Consider the following 20,590-nt stretch of genomic DNA (forward strand, 5'->3'; position numbering starts at 1 on the left):
AAATGTAAATAATCTTCATGGGGTGTACTTTCTTTTTTACACGACTGTAGCTGCTTCACACCTCACCCTGATCTGCCAACAAACACAGTCCCCAAACTCTCCTCTCACAGGCTCCTATTGCCTAGGTTTTGTAAAGAAAGTGCAGCTAGCGTGACTGGACACACTCACTCTGAATCTGAATGCAATAAACTTTACTGGAAATCTTGTGATACAAAAACATAACAGAGCTCATAATTAGCAGAGCAGTTTATCTGGCTTGGCAGCCTTAAAGACACATACACATAAATGTGAAGTAAGTCCTAGGGCCGATTTATATTTTTGTAATGCATTAAAGTGGTTAAAAACCCTTACATATACCCAGTGAAGTGACTAGTATCAGGTGATAGAGATGAAACAAATATTCCTACATAAGTTGTACATATTTAGCTGCAGCCCTCTCTCCTATACAGCCTTCCAAAACAAGCATTTAACCACTTCCCGACCAGCCGCCACAGTTGTACTGTGGGCAGGCTGGCTCCCCTGGGCAAAACAACGTTACCTTATGTGGCTTCACCTTTTGGCCACTAGGGGGCAGGCGCGTGCAGCCGGAGGCAAGCACTCGCCTGCGGCTTGCCGCCGGAGCTGATGCGAGTGCCCGGCGGGCGCGATGACTACCGGGCACCCGCGATCGCTCGCGACAGAGCGAGAACCGGGATCTGTGTGTGTAAACATTTTTATAGCACTGATCGCTGTGTAATTGTCACTTGTCCCAAAAATGTGTCAAAAGTGTCCCGATATGTCCGCTGCAATATCGCAGTCCCGATAAAAAATGCTGATCACTGCCATTACTAGTAAAAAAATAAATAATAATAAAAATGCCATAAATCTATCCCCTATTTTGTAGACACTATAACTTTTGCGCAAACAAATCAATATACGCTTATTGCAATTTTTTTACCAAAAATATGTAGAAGAATACCTAAACTGAGGGAAAAAATAGCTTTAAAAAAATGGGATATTTATTATAGCAAAAAGTAAAAGATATTGTGTTCTTTTCAAAATTGTCGGTCTTCTTTTGTTTATAGCACAAAAAATAAAAACCGCAGAGGTGATCAAATACCACCAAAAGACAGCTCTATTTGTTGGAAAAAAAGGACGTCAATTTTGTTTGGGTACAATGTTGCATGACCGCGCAATTGTCAGTTAAAGCGATGCAGTGCCATATCGCAAAAAACGTCCTGGTCATTGAGCAGCCAAATCTTCTGGGCTGAAGTGGTTATAACAGCATCTCTCAGTTTTGAAAAACAGGGGACAGGGATCAGGAAAAGCTGTCAGGTGTGACTCATGAAGATAATAGAGGAACAAGGCAGCAGAGAGAAATGACACTTGGCGGGGTTTACTAAAACTGAAGAGTGCAAAGTTTGGTGCAGCTCTGCATAGAAAACTGATCAGCTTTCAGGTTGTATTGTCAAAGTTTGATTGGACAAGCTGAAGTTAGAAGCTGATTGGCTACCATGCACAGCTGCACTAGATTCTGATTGCTCCAGTTTTAGTAAATCTCCCCCTCAGTGCTCAGTATAAAAGGATGTGCTTTGTTCATATTTCATGTCTGAGATTTACAACCACTTTAAGGCAGGCCATTGAAATGAATAGTCTGCCAATACACCATTGGGTTTCCGCCTTGTATTACTGCTATGCAAGTATAAATGGTCTCTTAATTTTGGAAGGATTTTATACTGGGAGAAGACTAACATAAAGGACTGGACAAAAGAAGAACATTTAAATAAAAAAAGGACTCTGTTCTCTTTTAAGACAGTGGTCATTATGGAGGGGTCAGATTTTTTAAATTGCATAAGTATATATATATTGCATTTATTTTAATTATGGTTGAAGCCCTGTGGCTGATACGGATATGGATAACATTTGGAGTTAACATAATGCCGGGTACACACGGTCGGACTTTTTGGCTACAAAAGTCCGACGGACTAAGTCCGGCGGACAATCCGATCGTGTGTGGGCTTCCCCGGACTTTCAGCGGACTTTTCCAGCCGCAAATCTGACGAACTTTAGATTTGGAACATGCTTCAAATCTTTACGTCGTAACTCAGCCGGACCCAGAAATCCGCTCGTCTGTATACTAGTCCGACGGACAAGAACCCATGCTAGGGCAGCTATTGGCTACTGGCTATCAACTTCCTTATTTTAGTCCGGTGTACGTCATCACGTACGAATCCGTCGGACTTTGGTGTGATCGTGTGTAGACAAGTCCGGAGAAATGAATATTTGAGAAATGGCCTGAAAAGGGGGATGGGAGGGTGGGTAACGCGCACAAGAAACCGACAAGGACCACAGGCGAGCGGGCTGGTTAAATACCCCCTGGGCTCCTCCCATAAATTCAGGCCACCATACTGGCCTTCCTACTTATGGTTGAAGCCCTATGGCCAATACGGATATGGATAACATTTAGAGTTAACATAAGACTTGCCACATGAAATGGACCTGAAAGTGTGCCTTGGTCTGATGGACGGTATACCAAAATAAGGGGGCAAAAACATTCAGGTAGGGGTATAGTATTTTATTAGTTTTCAGTTGTTTATTGAGCTAGTTTGGTAAATGCCTGTGCCATCTCCACTTGAGGATTGGGGATGTACTGGGCGAAGCAGGCAGACTTCCATCTGCCTAGTCTCTTATTGACGTGATCTAGGACCCCGTGGCGGGATGCCGCCGAGGCCGATCCAATGCGGAAGGAGTGGCCGGAGTACTGGCTGGGGTTGAGGCAAAGGTTGCGGAGAAGAATCCTTATGAGTTTCACAAACTGATAGGCAGTCAAGGGTTTGACTGGAAACGGTAGAAGGGGACTGGAATCCGGCTGTTCGGGCAGGAGTGACAGAAGATGATTGAGTATGGTAACTGGACACCAGCTATTATTAGCTTTGTAAAGGTGAATGTCTACCCCAGAGCCTGCCTGCTGGGTTTTAGAAACTGCTAGGTGGAGGACGAAGTGGTCTTGGTAGCGGACCAAGTGACGTCTACATAGCACCTGGCCTGCAGGGTTGCTACAGGTGAACTTGCCAGGTCGCAAGAAACCGTAGTAGGCCAAGTATATGGCTGCTTGTAGGACCACGCTGGGGAGAAGACCAAATGGAGTAGTCAGGATGGTCGACATACCCCTAAAGATGGCACGCGTTATGGGTAAACATTTGGCACTGACCACCGGTTGGTGTTTCTGGGTGCTGCGTAGGATGGCCCGGATCGCATGGGATGCGAATAAGGAAGGTTTTGCGGGGTCTCGTAGAGTCAAGAAATGTTGGATGCCGGCTAGGTATAGTCGAATAGTGTTATGGGATAAGGCCAGCTGAGTATGGCAATACGAGATAAAGACCAGTATGTGCTTGACGTCTGTTGTTTCCTCGGAGCAGTGTGTCAGGAATTTGTTGAACGCACTCCAAGCTATCTGGTAGGCTTTGAGCGTGTTGTGGGATAGTGAGTAGTTGATGAGCTGGGTCGCTCCATGTAGATGTTGTACTAATCCAGGGTCAGCTGAGACCAAGCAGGGATAGGGGCTGAAACTGGATCAGCTCCGGGCACCTGTTTGAAAAAGGAGGTGTAGTTAAATCGTGACAGTGCGTCTGCTACGAGGTTGCACTTGCCCGGAACAAATGAGCAGTGGATTTTAAACTGATGTTGTAAAGACAGTTGTACCAGCCTGCGCAGGAAGGACATGACCGAGAGGGACTTGGACCTGCCTTTGTTAATAATATCTGCTGTGGCCTGATTGTCGGTGGTGAAGGCCACAGTTTGTCCTGTCCAACAATGACCCCAGAGCTGTGCGGCTGCCACTATCGGATAGAGCTCAAAGAGTGAGGATGTTCAGGTGAAGCCAGGAATTAAAAGTATCTGTGAAGGCCAGGTTCCTGAAAACCAATGTTGGCCAAAAATTGCAGCGAAGCCTATGGAGGCTGCAGCATCTGTCACTACTTGGGGTGATAGGGACGACATAGTAGGTATAAATAGGGATATACCATTCCAGGCGTAAAGGAATTCCACCCACATAGAAAGGTCCGCTACTGCTGCAGTATCCAGATTGAGGATCTGATCAGGATCCTGTGTTTGTGAAAGGAATACCAGCAGACGTGACACAAAGGAGCGACCCTGTGAAATGATCCACAAAATTAAGCATTCCTAACAGAGATTGCAGCTACTTCTTGGTACACCCCCTAGTGTGGGTGAATTCTTGGAGGACCGCCCTGATGCGGGTCAGTTTGTCGAGGGGGAGGCTGGCCTGCATTGAGCAGGTGTTTAGGTTGACTGTGAGAAAGGTGATGGTGTGTGTTGGACCGTCGACTTTATGTTCAGCGATGCGAACATTGAGATTCCCGAATATGACTTTGTCAAGGTCTCCTGGGGACATGCTTGGCGGTTCAATTAGCAAGAAGTCGTCCAGGTAATGGATGACCTCTTGACATTGAGCTTTGTGCAACAGTATCCAGGTGAGGGACTGCGTAAAAGTGTCAAAGAGCCAGGGGCTACTCTTCGAACCAGAGGTGGATAGGAAGGAGCTTGAAGGCGTCCGAGATGTCGGCTTTGGAGAGCCAGGCGCCTGTGCCTGTTTTGATGATCGCTTGAATTGCCATATCTACGGAGGCATACTTCAGGGAGAACTCTTCGGAGGGGATTAGGGAATTGAGACTGGAAATGTGGGAAGAATGAGATGCAGACAGGTCATACACCAAATGTAATTTATTAGAGAACTTGCCCTTGACAAGCCCAATAGGGCTGACTCTCCAAGTATTGAAAGGGGGCTGAGTAAAGGGGCCTATGATGAAGTCTCGGTCTATTTCAGCCTGTAAGAGCTGATCTATGGCCTGCTCATCAGTGGCCGCTGAGCGGAGATTCCTGCATTCGTAGGTAGTGTGGGGCAGGCAAATGAGGCCGGTGTGAAACCCTGCTGTGAATCCCTGGATAAGGTAGTTGGCCAGGGAGGGAGTGGGATGTGAGGTGAGGTAGAGCCCTAGCCACAGGACATTAACTCGGCTTAGTCATGCCCTCTTTTGTTGCTTGACCTCACACAAGTTCCTTGGATGTGCTCTCTGGCATGGGGTGCAGATGTGGAGCAGGTGGCACTGGCTGAAGTTGCAGGAGCCGTAGTTGAAATTGTTACAGATAGCTGCTCCTCCCATGGTTCGGACTGGGCGTCCGAATTTGTCCACCTGAGGCATCTGTACAGGGGCTGACTGGCCTTGAACTGCACCGGAGGTGGAGGGAAATTCAAAGGGGTGGCGGACTGTCGCATTGGCGCACCAGGTGGCGATGTGGGTGGAGGACTGGCAAATAGCGCAAAGTGGCGACAGAACAGCTCTGTGTCCATAAGGCTCTAATTCGTGATTGTCTCGAATTGTGTGAGCCTAGCTGCTGCCTTGGCGGAGAAGGAACGATGATAATCGTAAAAAGAAGATCCTCCATACTTGTAGCCAAAGTCTACTACAGCATGGAGGTATAAGTCCAGCTTTTCCCTCCTGCTGGGAGAGGCTGAACATAGGACATCCCTCAGCATGCCGAAGGCCAATGTGAATTCTGGGACGGACAATTTCTGGTTGAGCCTGGGGTCTTTGGCCTTAAGGACCACTGACACGTCACCCCAGGTGTAGACTTTGTTTTCGGCCAGATCGTGGACTGAAATGAGGAGAGAGGCAAGGTTGACGTCCCTGCCGTCCAGGATGTCCTTCCTAATGCTGGCTGGAACCAAATGGGACGGGTAGACAATGGGGCTCCACCCTGTGGTACCTGCAGGAAGGGGTGTCAAAACCTGGATTGCGGTAGGGTCAGGGATAGCAGCGGCCGGGCGAGCCTCCAAGAGTGCCACTCTGGTTTGGACATCCGTGAATGAGGTAGACAAAGATGAGACCATGGTGTGGAGTTGTGAGATGGCAGAAGATATTGACTGGAGGGATGCCTGCTGGGTGCTGGGCCCTGCTGCGGCTGGTGGAGGGAAGAGGAGCTTGAAGAACTCACCCTTCCTAGCTATAGCGGGAAAGGGCACACCTCTGCGCCTTAGTTCTGCCGTCAACTTGGGGATAGTCCATCCCCTGAGGGACTGCACACTGCCACTCTCTGAGATCGGAGAATGTGACAAAGGGGCCGTGAGGTCTTTGCTGCCGGCCTGGGACATGGTTCTGCCCTGAATACAATGGTCGACCAGAACCTATTGAGGGCGACATGAATTTCAAGTTTGCTTCTTTTCCCTAAAAAGGCATACGTACCCAGCTGGTGCTCTTTTGGGGTTTTTTTTTGTTTTTTACTTGGGGGAATATCGTCCAGCCTGGTGCAGGGTGGACCTACTGAACTTGACTGACCTGGAGGAAAATGAAAAGGTGACAACTCGTGAAGGGTTTGCTTAACTAGCTTGAAGAAGTGAATTGTATGGTGACTAAAACGACAGGTGCATGGGACGAAATAAATGAGTGAAATGTGTATGCCTTGATGGTGGCATGAATTGGTATGCCGCGACTGTGACAAGCTACGAATCAAACTGTGGGGCATGGCATGAAACGAGGCCAAGACCGTTGTGGCCTACTGGGATGAATCGGTGCCTCACGAATGCCCAAGATTCTAAATCAGGGTGCGGTGTGTATTGACAATGAAATGAATGAAATGTTTGTCTTAATCATGAAATGAATAAAACTTCTTGCCATGACAGAGGCATGACTCGGTCGTGCCGCAGCTGCGACTCACAGCGAACCGGACTCTGGAGCATGTATTGAAATGAGGCAACAGAAAACATTGGTGCACACCAGAACGAATCGGTGCATCACGAATGCGACTGGATTAGAATCGGAGCGCAGTACGTAACAGTGAAATGAATTAAATGTTTTGCCCTGACAGAGGTACGAATTGGTTGTGCCACGACCGCGACTGACAATGAACCGAGCTCTGGATAAGGCCGAAACAACTGGGGCACACCGGAACGAATCGGTGCATCTCGGGTGCGACTGGATTCGAAACAGGGCGCGATATGTGGGAGTGAAATGACTGATAATTAATTCTCATGACAGAGATACGGATCGGTCGCACCGCATCTGCGACTGACAATGAACTGGAATCTGGAGCATGTACTGAAATGAGGCCGTAAGCAATTGGGGCACGCCGGAGCAAATCGGTGCATCATGGATGCGACAGGATTTGAATCAGAGCGTGGTACGTGACTGAAATGAATGAAATGATTTGAAATGGTTTGAAATGCTTTGAAATGTTTTTGAAATGTTTGTGAAATGAATTAGCTTTGCAATGGCACGGGCCGGTGTACAGAAATTTGCGAGTGACAACGACTTGTCTTGTGATGCTTGGTAGTAAAGTGTTGTTTTTTTTTTTTGTTTTTTTTTTGTTTTTGTTTTTTTTAGACATGCCTGAACGAAGCGACGCCTGCAACGTAGTGGGGTACAAAATAACTAAATGACTGATATAACGACTGTACGAGTGATTGGTATACCTTACGGCTATGTGTGAAGTTTTACCAGTGGTTCGTAAGTTTGATATCACGGTTTAGTAACATGATATCTAACAAATGCATGAAACGAAAATGTCAGCCGAAACTCTACCTGCGACAGCCGAGCCAGACACGTTGTACGAAACTGCGAATTGGTAATGAGAGCCTCGCAAAATCTCGAACACGGGAACACACGAATACAAGAACTCACGGACGCTGAGGTTCGAATAGTCGGTCTAGTGACGTAGTATCGCGCACAAGAAACCGACAAGGACCACAAGCGAGCGGGCTGGTTAAATACCCCCCGGGCTCCTCCCATAAATATATATATATATATATAGCGCTTACCCTCGAAGGAGCGGCTGATTAATTATTATATCCGTAATTCACGTTTACCACCTGATCCATCGCAGCCCATACAATCAGAAGCAGTCCATATTGCATTTTTCCCTTGCTTTTATTAAAGTAACATGAACTGGGATAGGAGAAGGGTTTCTTTTGAGATGCTCTTTTGTTGCTTTGTAATCTTTTCTTTGCCTCTCATGCAAAGACCTAAAATCATTGTGGATAATTGGAAATCACTCTGTGATTTCTTCATCGAGGAAGATGGAAGTAGATTTGATAGAGAATAATCAATAAAGAGTCACTCTGAATAACTTCTTTATCTGCAGAACTTTTCAAGAACAGTCTGTATCTCTATATGTGTGCTTGCAGCTTTACCGCTACCTTTTTACCACTACTTCCCATCTGCATGGTACTTCCAAGTTGAGCTAAAGTAAAGTCACTCTGAATAACTCCTCCCGCTTGACTGATTGGAATCCCGGGGCATTGCTGAACCCAAAGTCACAGGCCATCACCACCTGTCTCACTGACTTGCGTACCAACATCCCTCAGCCTCTCAGCCCTTCCCTTGGGCTTTCACTCACGTGATCAATAGTCCATGTGCCACTCATACACAATCGATCACCCAGTTTCCTTCCGCTTAGTTTCTACTTCTTCTGCAATGATTCTTTGTTCCCTTTTCTCCTTTCTGGCACTCTCCCTTCCCCGCAGGGGTGGCCAACGATGCCAGCGACTACAGGCTGTACGGTGTCATCTACTTCTCTACGGGTGCCGGTTCCCCACCCTCCTCGCAGTGGGGGGGGCTCCGTTGGCTCCCCGGAGGAGGAACCTCTCCCCTCCGGGAACCAGTCTGGGCTTCTCTCCAAACTCGAACTCCTGACTCACCATGTGACCCGGCTTTTTATATGAGTCCCGCCTCCTGCCAAACAAATTAATGATTGGCCAGAACTCACACACAAACTACCTGTCACTCAAATCCCAAATAAACAAATAACCTCTAACGGGACTTTTAAGGCAATGAAAATTTGTAAATTTACTTAAAATCAATTTTATTGTGGATCAAGAAAAATTATTTATACAAAATCAAAATAAGTAGAAGAAGTTAGTGTAAAAGATTCCTATTGCTAATATTGCATAGCTTATAAAAACAATTTCGAAGAAAGGTGATACAGCACACCACTCAATACAATCACCACAGATGAAAACCGTGGCGTTGTGTGGTGAATTTCCAACGCGTTTCAACCTGTATGTTTTTTATGATATGTCTTCTTCAGGGAAATGCCTCACATTCTAGAAAATCAAAAACATCATATTACTATATTTATTACTCTTAGTCAATGTATTAAAATTCCTGCAATGCGCAGAGGTTCTGTCACTCACATCCTTCCAGGATATCTCATGGACAAACAGAGTTTCCCAACAAGGGTGGAAAGTACCAAGTCTCCAAATATTCAATATCCTATAACTCCTACAAGACGGCTGGAGATATACATTAAATCCAAATATTTGGCGTATTCAGCATCAAGTAGTGATAGCTGTGTAAAAAAGGGGGCATAGTTAAAAAGAGGCCACAAACAATGAAGGGGGAGGGAGGGGAAAGGACAGGAATGGGGGGGGGGGAACAGATGGCGAGGGCAGGCCTGAACAGACCCTCCACTCACACATCTCATCCCCCGACCCCTGTGCATCCGCACGGGCCCCTCACCATCCTCCAAATCCCCAAACCTCTTCCCTAAGGCAAAAAAGTTTACAAATTCCCATTTGCAAAAGTCAGATGAGTTGGAAAAACGAACACTTACTAATGCTAGATGTCCAGCGAGAAGTGCTCCAGGGATGGTAAAGAAAATTGGGCCAAACGTTTGCCCTGACATTCCTCGGTGGTTCCCGAGGTGGGAATGATGCCATCTTGCCATCTCAGGCGTCCTTTATGTGATGTGGGCGGGGGCTAGTCTATGTGGATCGTGCGCACAATGTGGAGTCATAGGAAAAAGAACCAAGATAACCCTACCTAGTGGAGAGATTTTCCAGTTGCGACACTATGCCAACTGTAGAACACGGGGGGTAGTCCATTTAATGCAATGCCAGTGTGGGGCCTTTTATGTTGGCAAGACCCGACAGGAATTTGCCAAAAGAGTGGAAAAACATATACACAGCATGGGCATAGGCAATTTCCCCTCCCCTCTTTCCGCACTCTGCGGATTAAAGGGGAGGGTGAATACACTGTCACAGCATGTTCTCTTCTGCATAAGGGTACATGTAGGGGGCTCTTTGAGAGCGATCCGGTTTTGTGGTTCACTCCTTTATGGGGACAATCCTTTTCGCCTGGGAGGATACAACACCAGTATATATTTTTTTGGGCACAGCCCTTTCTCAAAATGGCACCGGGCTGGCCGCTTACGCTGCGGGATGCGTGTGGGATTCAATGCAGGCTCCCCACGGCACGCATGCGCTACCCTGCAGCATCGTCCGTCTCCGTGGTGACGCTCGGCGTCACCATGGATCGGACGCGGTAGTGGTGCGCATGCGCGGCCTGGTGGCGTCATTGGTTTCCGTGGTGACGCTTAGCGTCACCACACTTTAAGAATACTGAAGGGCGGTCAGGGCTTGTAAGCCGCACCATTGGTCGGTGCGGCAGCCAGCCCCCGCCCACATCACATAAAGGAGGCCTGAGATGGCAAGATGGCGTCATTCCCACCTCGGGAACCTCCGAGGGATGTCAGGGCAAACGTTTGGCCCAATTTTCTTTACCATCCCTGGAGCACTTCTCGCTGGACATCTAGCAATAGTAAGTGTTCGTTTTTCCAACTCATCTGACTTTTGCAAATGGGAATTTGTAAACTTTTTTGCCTTAGGGAAGAGGTTTGGGGATTTGGAGGATGGTGAGGGGCCCGTGCAGATGCACAGGGGTTGGGGGATGAGATGTGTGAGTGGAGGGTCCGTTCAGGCCTGCCCTCGCCATCTGTCCCCCCCCATTCCTGTCCTTTCCCCTCCCCCTTCATTGTTTGTGGCCTCTTTTTAACTATGCCCCCTTTTTTACACAGCTATCACTACTTGATACTGAATACGCCAAATATTTGGATTTAATGTATATCTCCAGCCGTCTTGTAGGAGTTATAGGATATTGAATCTTTGGAGACTTGGTACTTTCCACCCTTGTTGGGAACCTCTGTTTGTCCATGAGATATCCTGGAAGGATGTGAATGACAGAACCTCTGCACATTGCAGGAATTTTAATACATTGACTAAGAGTAATAAAAATAGTAATATGATGTTTTTGATCTTCTAGAATGTGATGCATTTCCCTTAAGAAGACATATCATAAAAAACATACAGGTTGAAACGCGTTGGAAATTCACCACTCAACGCCACGGTTTTCATCTGTGGTGATTGTATTGAGTGGTGTGCTGTATCACCTTTCTTCGAAATTGTTTTTATAAGCTATGCAATATTAGCACTAGGAATCTTTTACACTAACTTCTTCTAAATAATTTTTCTTGATCCACAATAAAATTGATTTTAAGTAAATTTACAAATTTTCATTGCCTTAAAAGTCCCGTTAGAGGTTATATATAATCTACAAATTTGTATGGGATGATGGCAATGACATGTCCATACCACCAAGGTCATATGTATAAAAATAATGGTACAAGCCTGCCTAAATTTACCTGAAACTCTAAACTAGCAAAAAGGTCACATACTCAAAAGTAGGTGCCCGCTACATATATATTGTGGTATCGTGGTACCCCACCAGGGTGATGACGTAGAATTCTCAACCAGGCAGGTTAAGGGGCTCCAGGGGATTTGCGTATTTGGGAGGAAACTGGCTTTTTAGTTTCCTCATTGCTTAGAAAAGTCTACTTTGAGACCTGGAGCCCGGGGATTTCTTAGAGATCCGGGGGGGGGGGGGGGGTGAAATTCCTGATTTTGTGATCCACCAGTTCACGTACTGGTCAGGTGTGTGCTGGGCTATTATTAGACACATAGCTCCCAACTGTCCCTGATTTTGAAGGACTGTCTCTGATTTGGAGCAATGTCCCTCATCCCTCCTCATTTGTCCCTCATTTTGGTCTGATCTATATAGTTGTATATAAAATTCACTTTTTAGCTATCAAAAAGTGTTTTCCAGCGATAAACCTTTAATCTGATTTCTAAATTGTTGCATTTGTAAATTCCAAAAGCCAATAAAAAAGGAATAGTAGTGGTAAAAAAAGCACTTGTGAGGTTAACCAATCCTTTTTTTTTTTTGTACAATTTTCCTTTAAGGGGGTGTGGCAAGGGGTGTGTCCTATACCTGCACACTTTGCATACTTTTGCTGATAGGTGTCCCTCATTCCCTTCTCAAAAAGTTGGGAGGTATGTAGACACCTGACCATCGTTCTGGGGTCCACTCTCCCGAGGAGTACAGGCTTGCAATGGAGAAGCCAGAGAGTTCAAGTGTGCACTGTGAAAGACAGAGACCCAAGCCTGAGGTCACTGCTAGGCGTCAAGATGGCTCCATGTGGGAGCCAAAGCCGCAAGAGGGATGCATACTGTGTTATGTGCATAGAGGATATATAAAGACTGTCTGTGAGAAACGGACAAAGGCCTGAAGTGGAAGGCCTGAGCGGCATGGCTGTATGTATAAGCCAGGAGGCTGATGATATATTTCTTTGCTAATAAGAGCCAAGAGACAGGATGTCTACCATTGTTTGGTGTTGATGGTGAAACTCCCTGCAAGGGAAACCTAGTGGTTTTGTTTTTCTGAACTTCCTTTAATAAAAGTGGGCCAACAAGCCCTGAAATGGAAATATTTGGTGTGGATTGTACTCGCTAGCGGGCACTACACTTGAGCTAAACAACCCCAAACTTCACAGTATATGTACTGTATATACACCTTTATCTAGCTGGGTGTTAAGGAGACACCCATGGGTGCGTGCTTCCAGCTGATACTTTGTGCATCCACAGACACAGCACCCAGAAAACCATGCTCCTGCTCCCTCCCCCTCCCAGAAATTTGACTGATGGCACCTGAAGCCTATCATTCAATACAAAGTTTGGGGTACAGCACTGATCGAACCCGGACCCAGTGGCAGTGACAACCGTTTGGGATTGGTGGGTAGGGACACATGTACCAAGGTGTTTTTTACCTTTATGTTGTGAATACATTTAAGGTAAAAACAGAAAAATCAGCTCAAGGAACATAACTTACAGTTAGTATGATGTGTGCCTTGTGTTGATTCTTCTTTCAATAAAAATCTTCCTCTGTCTTAACAGAACCCCCCCCTCCCCCCACTGCCCTCACCACTATAGTCTTCTGGTTGTAAAGTCAGAAGGTTTTTTATCTTAATGCAGTCTAAAAAACCTTCTGTATGCAGCAGCCACCCCAGCACCCCCTGATACTTACCTGAGCTCCATCTTTGTCCAGCGATGTCCACAAATGTCTCAGCCTTCTGAGACTCTCCCTCCTGATTGGCTGAGACACAGCAGCGGTGCCATTGGCTCCCGCTGCTGACAATCAAAGTCAGCCAGCCAGTTGGAGGGAGGAGGCGGGGCCAGGTCACAGTTCTGTATCTGAATGGACATAGGGAGCTATGACTCGGCTCGGGTGCCCCCATAGCAAGCTGCTTGCTGAGGGGGCACTTGACAGGTGGGAGGGGCCAGGAGCGCAGAAGAGGAATCCGAGAAGAGGAAGATCCAGGCTGCTCTGTGCAAAATCACTACAAGAGAGCAGGTAAGTATAACATGTTTTTTTTATTGATAAAAAACCCGAGAATTTACAATCACTTTAAGGCGCTGTCAGGAATTCTCATCGAGAAAGCTTGACTATGCCCACCCTTTCCTGCCAGATCCAACATTCATAGAAGCCATACAACTTCTACGAAAGACACGGGATCTGTGAATGGGGGATGGGTAGATGATTGATAGCTTTGCCAGAGATCCTGTGTCATGAATGGTGGATCTGGCAGGAAAGGTTAGGCATAGTCAAGCTCTCTTGATGAAAGCCCCTGATAGCCACTTAGCTGTATTAACTACTGCCGCACCGGAAGCTTGGGGGGGAGACAAAGTAGAAGGAAAAGAATCAACACAAGGGGCTCATCATAGTAACTGTAAGTTATGTCTCTTGCGTTAACTTTTCTTTATTTTTAAATACTATACATAGGAATCAAAGTTGAAGTTTAATTACAAAAAATCACATCACCTGTAATGAAATATAAAGTATGCCCCAAGTTGTGCAGGCACCTAGGTCCTGGTGAAATCCTCACTGCAGTAATGAAAGTGCAGCGCCAAAAATTGTTTAAACCATAACCATGAGAGTATTCAATAATGTAAAGAATTCATACAGCATTAATATGTAAAATAATAATATAGCATTAATATCTAAAACGTTCACAGTGAAAGTGACAAACAATTAGAATGTCCATATATAGGAAAAAGTCCCAATAAGCGCATGTAGTCTGTAGTATAATAAATGAGGTATGAAAGCATGATCCAGATATGTATATAGAAAGAAAACATAGATGATGCCACCAATCGAGTGATCATGGAAGGGTATAACGAAAATGGTGTCACGAACGGTTGAATTAAAAACTCACCGGAACATATGGCTACCGTCACAACAGCAAATACGCCATATGTGGAAATATTGCAGCATGTAACTGACACAGACAAATCTAGACGGAGTCCAGCTGGGTATAAAAAAGCTCACCAGGAGCCCAGATAGGCTATTATAGTATAGTAGGTTTATTGTTCCAAAGATAAAATAACATAAAACAAAACAAAATAAAACCACTCACTAGGGCAGCCCCTGGTGAACCGGAATCACACAGCAGCTAGACATCAGTGCCAAATGTCACGCCCCGACACGTTTCGTTCAATGGTCCTTGATAACGTCCCGTGTTTTTAGCTAAAAGCACTCTCTCGATAAACATTGATTATTTTTAATCCTCATGCTGATAGCATTAGTAAATAGATAGGAAAGTATACAGTATTTACTTTTTTAAACGTCCTTACAGGATAACATCCTTACTGGGTGTCTCCAATTTACAAGCCAACCTCAATGCACTGTCTAATTGGGCAACTAAGTGGCAAATGAGGTTTAATGTTGATAAATGTAAAATAATATGCATGCATCATACATACTAGGGGGAGTAAAACTGGGGGAATCAATGGTGGAGAAGGATCTGGGGGTTTTGGTAGATCATAAGCTGAATAATAACATGCAATGCCAAGCTGCGGCTTCCAAAGCGAGCAAAGTCCTTTCTTGTATTAGGAGAGGTATAGACTCCAGAGAGAGATATCATTTTGCCCCTGTACAAATCATTTAGTAAGACCTCATCTGGAATATGCAGTTCAGTTTTGGGCACCAGATCTCAGAAAGGATATCGGGGGACTGGAAAAAGTGCAGAGTAGGGTAACCAAACTGATAAGAGGCATGGAGGAGCTCAGCTATGAGGAAAGATTAGAGGAACTGAATGTGTTCTCTCTTGAGAAGAGGAGATTAAGGGGAGATATGATCAACATGTACAAATACATAAGTGGTCCATATAGTGAACTTGGTGTTGAGTTACTCACTTTAGGGTTATCACAGAGGACAAGGGGGCACTCTTTAGGTCTAGAGGAAAAAAGATTTATTCTACAAATACAGAAAGGTTTCTTCACAGTAAGAGCTGTGAAAATGTGGAATAGACTCCCTCCAGATGTGGTTCTGGCAAGCTCAGTAGATTGCTTTAAAAAAGGCCTGGATTATTTCCTAAATGTACAGAATATAACTGGGTACTAACATTTATAGGTAAAGTTGATCCAGGGAAAGTGCCTCTCGGGGGATCAGGAAGGAATTTTTTCCCCTGCTGTAGCAAATTGGATCATGCTTTGCTGCGGTTTTTCGCCTTCCTCTGGATCAACTGTGGGTGATGAATTGTGCATATGGGATTGTATTATTTATTTATTGTTGGTTGAACTAGACTTTTTTCAACCTGACTAACTATGTAACTATGTAATGTTTTTTTTTACATTTCTTCAGTTACTTCCTGGTTTCTTGCCTAGGCAAATAATATCTTACATCCCAGGTGTCTTCAGGAGGGTCAACAACTGGGTTTCTTTTAAGTAACCCAGGAGACTTCAGGAGGGGCAGAGGGGAGGAGAGGAGGGGGTTTTCTCAGCTAAGCACACTCTCCTGCATGCATGCTTGAGCTAAGGGCAGATGAATTCCAGAAAGTAAATGCTACATGAATCTTAGTCAAGATGGCCATGGTCATGGCCAGAAATGCTAGGGGTTGTTTTTCAAAGTGATTTCTCAACAAAATAAAGCAAAGAGACATGGATGGGTGAGGGAGTTTGCTTTGAACATTAAAAATGAATTAAATCGTGTTTTTTGGTTTTTGGTGCTCAGATACAGAAGATCCGCTTTGAGGCCTGGTTCACACCTATGCAGGTTGCCGTTTGCATATTCCAGGTGCATTTTGCAATTTTCAATACACGTTTTTGATCCATTGAAGTCTATGGAACCAAAAACCAGAAAAAAGTCCCTGGCCCTTTCCACAAAATGCACAGATGTGAACGTGACCCATAGGAAACCATGTTAAATGGACTGTAGTGTGTTTCTGCAAAACTAAAAACGCATAAAAAATGCATAGATGTGAACCATGCCTTAGCCTTTAGAACTACTTTAAAGAAATTTCATCTCTTAACACGTGTGCGTGTATCATTGAAGTAAAAGTAATTTGAGAAGAGCTGTTTCACCCTGTGCAAACACCCATGTTATTGTATTTAATAAAAAAGGGAAGGAAAAGTCGTCACTTCCTCATTTCTGTAGAGCTGTGAGTTTGCTAGAGAACTTCTCTGTTCCCGGAGGTTAAACAACAGCATTTAGATTTGGTAATGAACGAAGAATATTTTTTTGCTGTAACCCCAGAAAAAGGTAAGCAAACGGAATCATCTACATTCGTACGTTGTTTCTCTTTCAGCAGGTATCTTATTTTCTTCACACTTTCCTATTGGTCAGGCCTACAGCTGGTTCACTTGCAATTTTCTTTCAAAGAAACACGTCTGTAGAAGAAAAAGAAAACTTTCTTGTAGTTATATAGTCAATGTCTACCTTTTAAAATATATTTTACATCCTTCATGGTATCCATGGAGTCTTTACATTATATCATTTATTTTCCCTAAAAATGAACATTTTACATTTTTAGACTATTGTTTTTATTTTAATAAGGAAACCACACTTTAAGAGAAATATATAAATTACTATTTCTGATCCTTTCTTTTTCAAATGCAGATTGACTGTTGGTCATATTTTTCAGCTGACTTCAGTGCATTTTAGATCATGGAATGAAACATGAATTCACATTAGTAAGTTTGCATTTATGAGCTGTATGTTTGTTCTGGGTCAGTGACACAAAGTATTGAAATCAGGTTGGCTTTGTGATGGCGACTAGGTGCAGATGGCTTTGTTAACATTGGAATTTCATCTCTAGCCCTATGGAGGACTAATACTTATGGCACCGCTGATAGAATCTTGTACGTATTTAAAATGAACCTGTCTCCTTCTGGTCTCTGTATTCAATACCCTCATTTAGACTGACCATATGGTGCTTTGATTATTTATATCATAGTGCAGGGGTAGGCAACCTTTAAGAGGTGGAGATCTACCTGAACAACTTGGAGGTGATGAAAGATCTCCAGGGTGTGCCTTTTTATTTATAGAAAAATAAATTTACTAGCAAGCCCCCAACAATAAGTAATGACCTGGAATTTCTTCCCTGGCCACAAACCAAAGCATTATGACCACAGTGTGTGTACACCCTGGCCGCTGCTGCTACAGCTAAAGGGGGGATAGTTGGGAGGTTGTTAAACGGCGGCTTAGGTGAGGGGTTTTACTGCCCCCCAACCACTAGTGTGAACAAGGCCTACGCACAGACCACTTCACAAAGTACCAACAAAATGACCCCCTCTGCTTAGTGCAATTTACTTCCCACCCATTTTCTTTACGATGGAGATCTCCCCTAACATCCCTTATTCTCCTACCCAGCCTACTCACCCGTCCAGCACAGAGCAACTAGATCTACAGCACAGAACTAACTCACCCAGTACAGACCCCCTTCCCAGTTCAGGTGCCTCAATACAGAAAACCCCCTCATCCCTTCCCTCCAACCCCCCCCCCCCCCCCAGAGTACAGAACTGTAAGAACAGAAGAAACAAAGCTCAGAGTCAGAAGTCTGGAGTAGGGGAGGAGACTTTCTCTGGCACTGAGCTACCTCTCTCACTAAAGAAGCAGTAGCACAGCAGATGTAGGCTCACTGGGACTGCTGCGGCCACCTCACAGTTTTTTCTTTGTGTTACACAGTGCTAAAGAAACGTTGGCAGCCGCAGCAGCCCCAGTGAGCCCACGCCTGCTGCTTTAGTGAGAGAGGTAGCTCAGTGCTAGAGCAAGCCTCCCCACTGCCCCGTCCACCCAACCGACTCTCTCCTCACCTGCTCCATTCGCTCGGCTTTCTCCATCCCTTATCCGCTGGCACGGCTCTCTCCTTCGCAGCTTCGTCCGCCCGGCTGGGCTCTCTCTTCCCCCAATCTGCCCTCTTGGCTCTCCCCTTCCCTGCTCCACCTGCTGAGATATCTCCTCACCTGATTTGCCCACCCAGCTCTTTCCTTCCCTGCTATACCTGCCTGGTGTTGGCAATGCAGAGATGCAATCTACCCATTGCCTGGCTGCGATCGACAGGTTGCCGACCCCAATCATAGTGGATGCCAATTCTGGGTTACTGGATATGAAAATCTACCATCTTTGAAGCAGTTATTCTATTGGGCCTCCATTACCATTATTCATTGAGTGATATTAAGTCCAAAGCCTTTAATCTGGTCACCTCCTTTGGGTGCATTGGGTGGGCACTTGCTGGCGGTACCCCTTTTCCTGCCCGAGGCATTTATTGGCAAATGATCGGCTGCCTGTGCTTGCTGGCAATTCATTGCTTCTGTGTCTGGGTCTTGAGAAAGCCAAACTGTTGGCGAAACGTTGACCATACAGACAGCAGCTTACAATACATATTATCCTATGGATTGTATTGCCTTGTATACACACAAGTGATTACTGGTATATGGATCATGCGCTATTTACAGTTTATAGAAAGAATCTAATTCCTCCCCATTTGTTTGGGGTTGGATACGTCTATTTCTACATTTTCTTTTTATGGAATAGGTAAATAAATAAAATGGCCCCTTTAAGCCACGCGGCAGAACAATTCTCCCTATCGAAACTGGTTGCTCCCTCTCTGCAGGAGATGGGCAGTGCACAGAGTGGGGAGAGCAGAAGGGGGTGCTGACTGGCTGCTACCACAGCCTAGGAAGAAGCCTACACCTAGCAATGGGACAGGGAAGATTTCTACTGGCTCCTGCCAGGGTCATGGTTGTAGGTCCAGAGGTGCTTTGTGAGACCTCGGAGAGGGCTCAGGTTTACATGACTAAAACAGCTAGGAGCCTATATACAGGGGACGGGGGTTGCTGCTGTGGAGCCTGATGCAAGAGCTGCTGTGGGGGCAGATGGCAGTAACTAGGAGAAAGAGACTATGCTGCATAAGAGACAGGTGTTGTGTGCTAAGCCAGGGGTAGAGAGTTCCAAAGAGCCCGTGGTCACGTGCTGCTGTTGCTGCTGAGAATCAAGCTGTGGGGTTCAGACTGTTGTTGGCGAGTTACTAGACTGGGAGCTGTGCCATGCAGAGAGAGCTTCAGTAGCAGAGAAATAAAGAGCTGAGCCGAAAGAAAGGGATCACAAAAAATCTGCAGCCTACTCTATCCATCTCCATCCTAACTGTAGGAGTAGCAGTCAGGGAACAACCTGTACCTAGGAGGACTTCACTAAATCACTAGTGTGGTGAGAGGTCTATGGCCACTACTGTGTTTTTAATAGGCTGCTGTTTGATAACTCTGTCTGCCTTAAAAAAACCTGCCAAAAGGTATTTGATTCACCTACTCATGGATTACAAAATGCTTTCATTGGAGAGTGAGTACTCTACCGCGAGTTAAAGGGCCCCAAGGCCAGAAAAACTAAGTTGCTATTCCACTGGCCAGTGACTTAGACAAGGCTTGTGCTCTTTCACGATTGTTCTAATGCAGTCCTATTCATTATTAGCCTGCCAAATTCTCTTTTCAGCATTTTTCCCTTTTTAATAACTATCCATTTCCACAGTTCCAGGTGTGATGGTGTCTGTCAGATCCAGGTACAGGGTGGGTCATCAATGAGGAGGGCAGGATGACCCAAACAAATCCAGTGGCTCTAAGGGGGTAGGGCTAAATAAATATATATTTTAATACATGAATTTTTTTATTAAAGATTGAAAATAAGGAGTTCTGGTGATTACCAAGTCAGTAGCTCTTTTCTAGAGACTACTTGTCTCAAGAAATATCTTTAGAATGTCTCTCTTCTTGCCTAGTATAATTGAAAGAGAACACCCACTTAGATGACCTGACAAAACTTTATTGGAACTTTTTGATGACTTTAGTAATAGACAAATAAAAACAGGAAGTTTGGAATTTGAACTGCACAATTCCTCCCTTCGTCAATGGCTAACATGGCACAAAATGATGCTACTCTTGTGATAAATAGGTGGAAAGATTGCTACCCAGCTGCTTGGATAATCATGCAAGAATTGTCTTGTCATGCTAGAATTCTTGTATTTTCAAATTAAATATTTTTGTTCCAATCTGAGAACAAACTGAGAAGTCAGTTACATCAGTTGGTGCATGTTTTTTTCACAATGATATAAAAAGGCAGCCCCCCCATTCTCTCAGATATAGATTGTCCATACTCACAGATAT

General features: G+C 45.1%; 2 protein-coding genes across 5 annotated transcripts in view; one reads left to right on the top strand and one right to left on the bottom strand.

Moving 5' to 3' along the window:
• NOD2 (nucleotide binding oligomerization domain containing 2) overlaps positions 1–20,590 on the bottom strand; it is a 235,854-nt gene that overhangs the window by 206,067 nt on the left and 9,197 nt on the right. For all 4 annotated transcript variants that reach the window (XM_073604985.1, XM_073604984.1, XM_073604982.1 and 1 more), the window contains one exon: positions 16,731–16,828. The gene's annotated coding sequence lies outside the window, so the exon portion shown is untranslated. The remainder of the gene's footprint in view (positions 1–16,730; positions 16,829–20,590) is intronic.
• The window catches only part of SNX20 (sorting nexin 20), a 64,470-nt gene continuing 60,440 nt past the window's right edge, over positions 16,561–20,590 (top strand). The window contains exon 1 of the mRNA XM_073604987.1: positions 16,561–16,700. The gene's annotated coding sequence lies outside the window, so the exon portion shown is untranslated. The remainder of the gene's footprint in view (positions 16,701–20,590) is intronic.

This window comes from Aquarana catesbeiana, linkage group LG11 (assembly GCF_042186555.1).
Source record: "Aquarana catesbeiana isolate 2022-GZ linkage group LG11, ASM4218655v1, whole genome shotgun sequence".
NCBI lineage: Eukaryota > Metazoa > Chordata > Amphibia > Anura > Ranidae > Aquarana > Aquarana catesbeiana.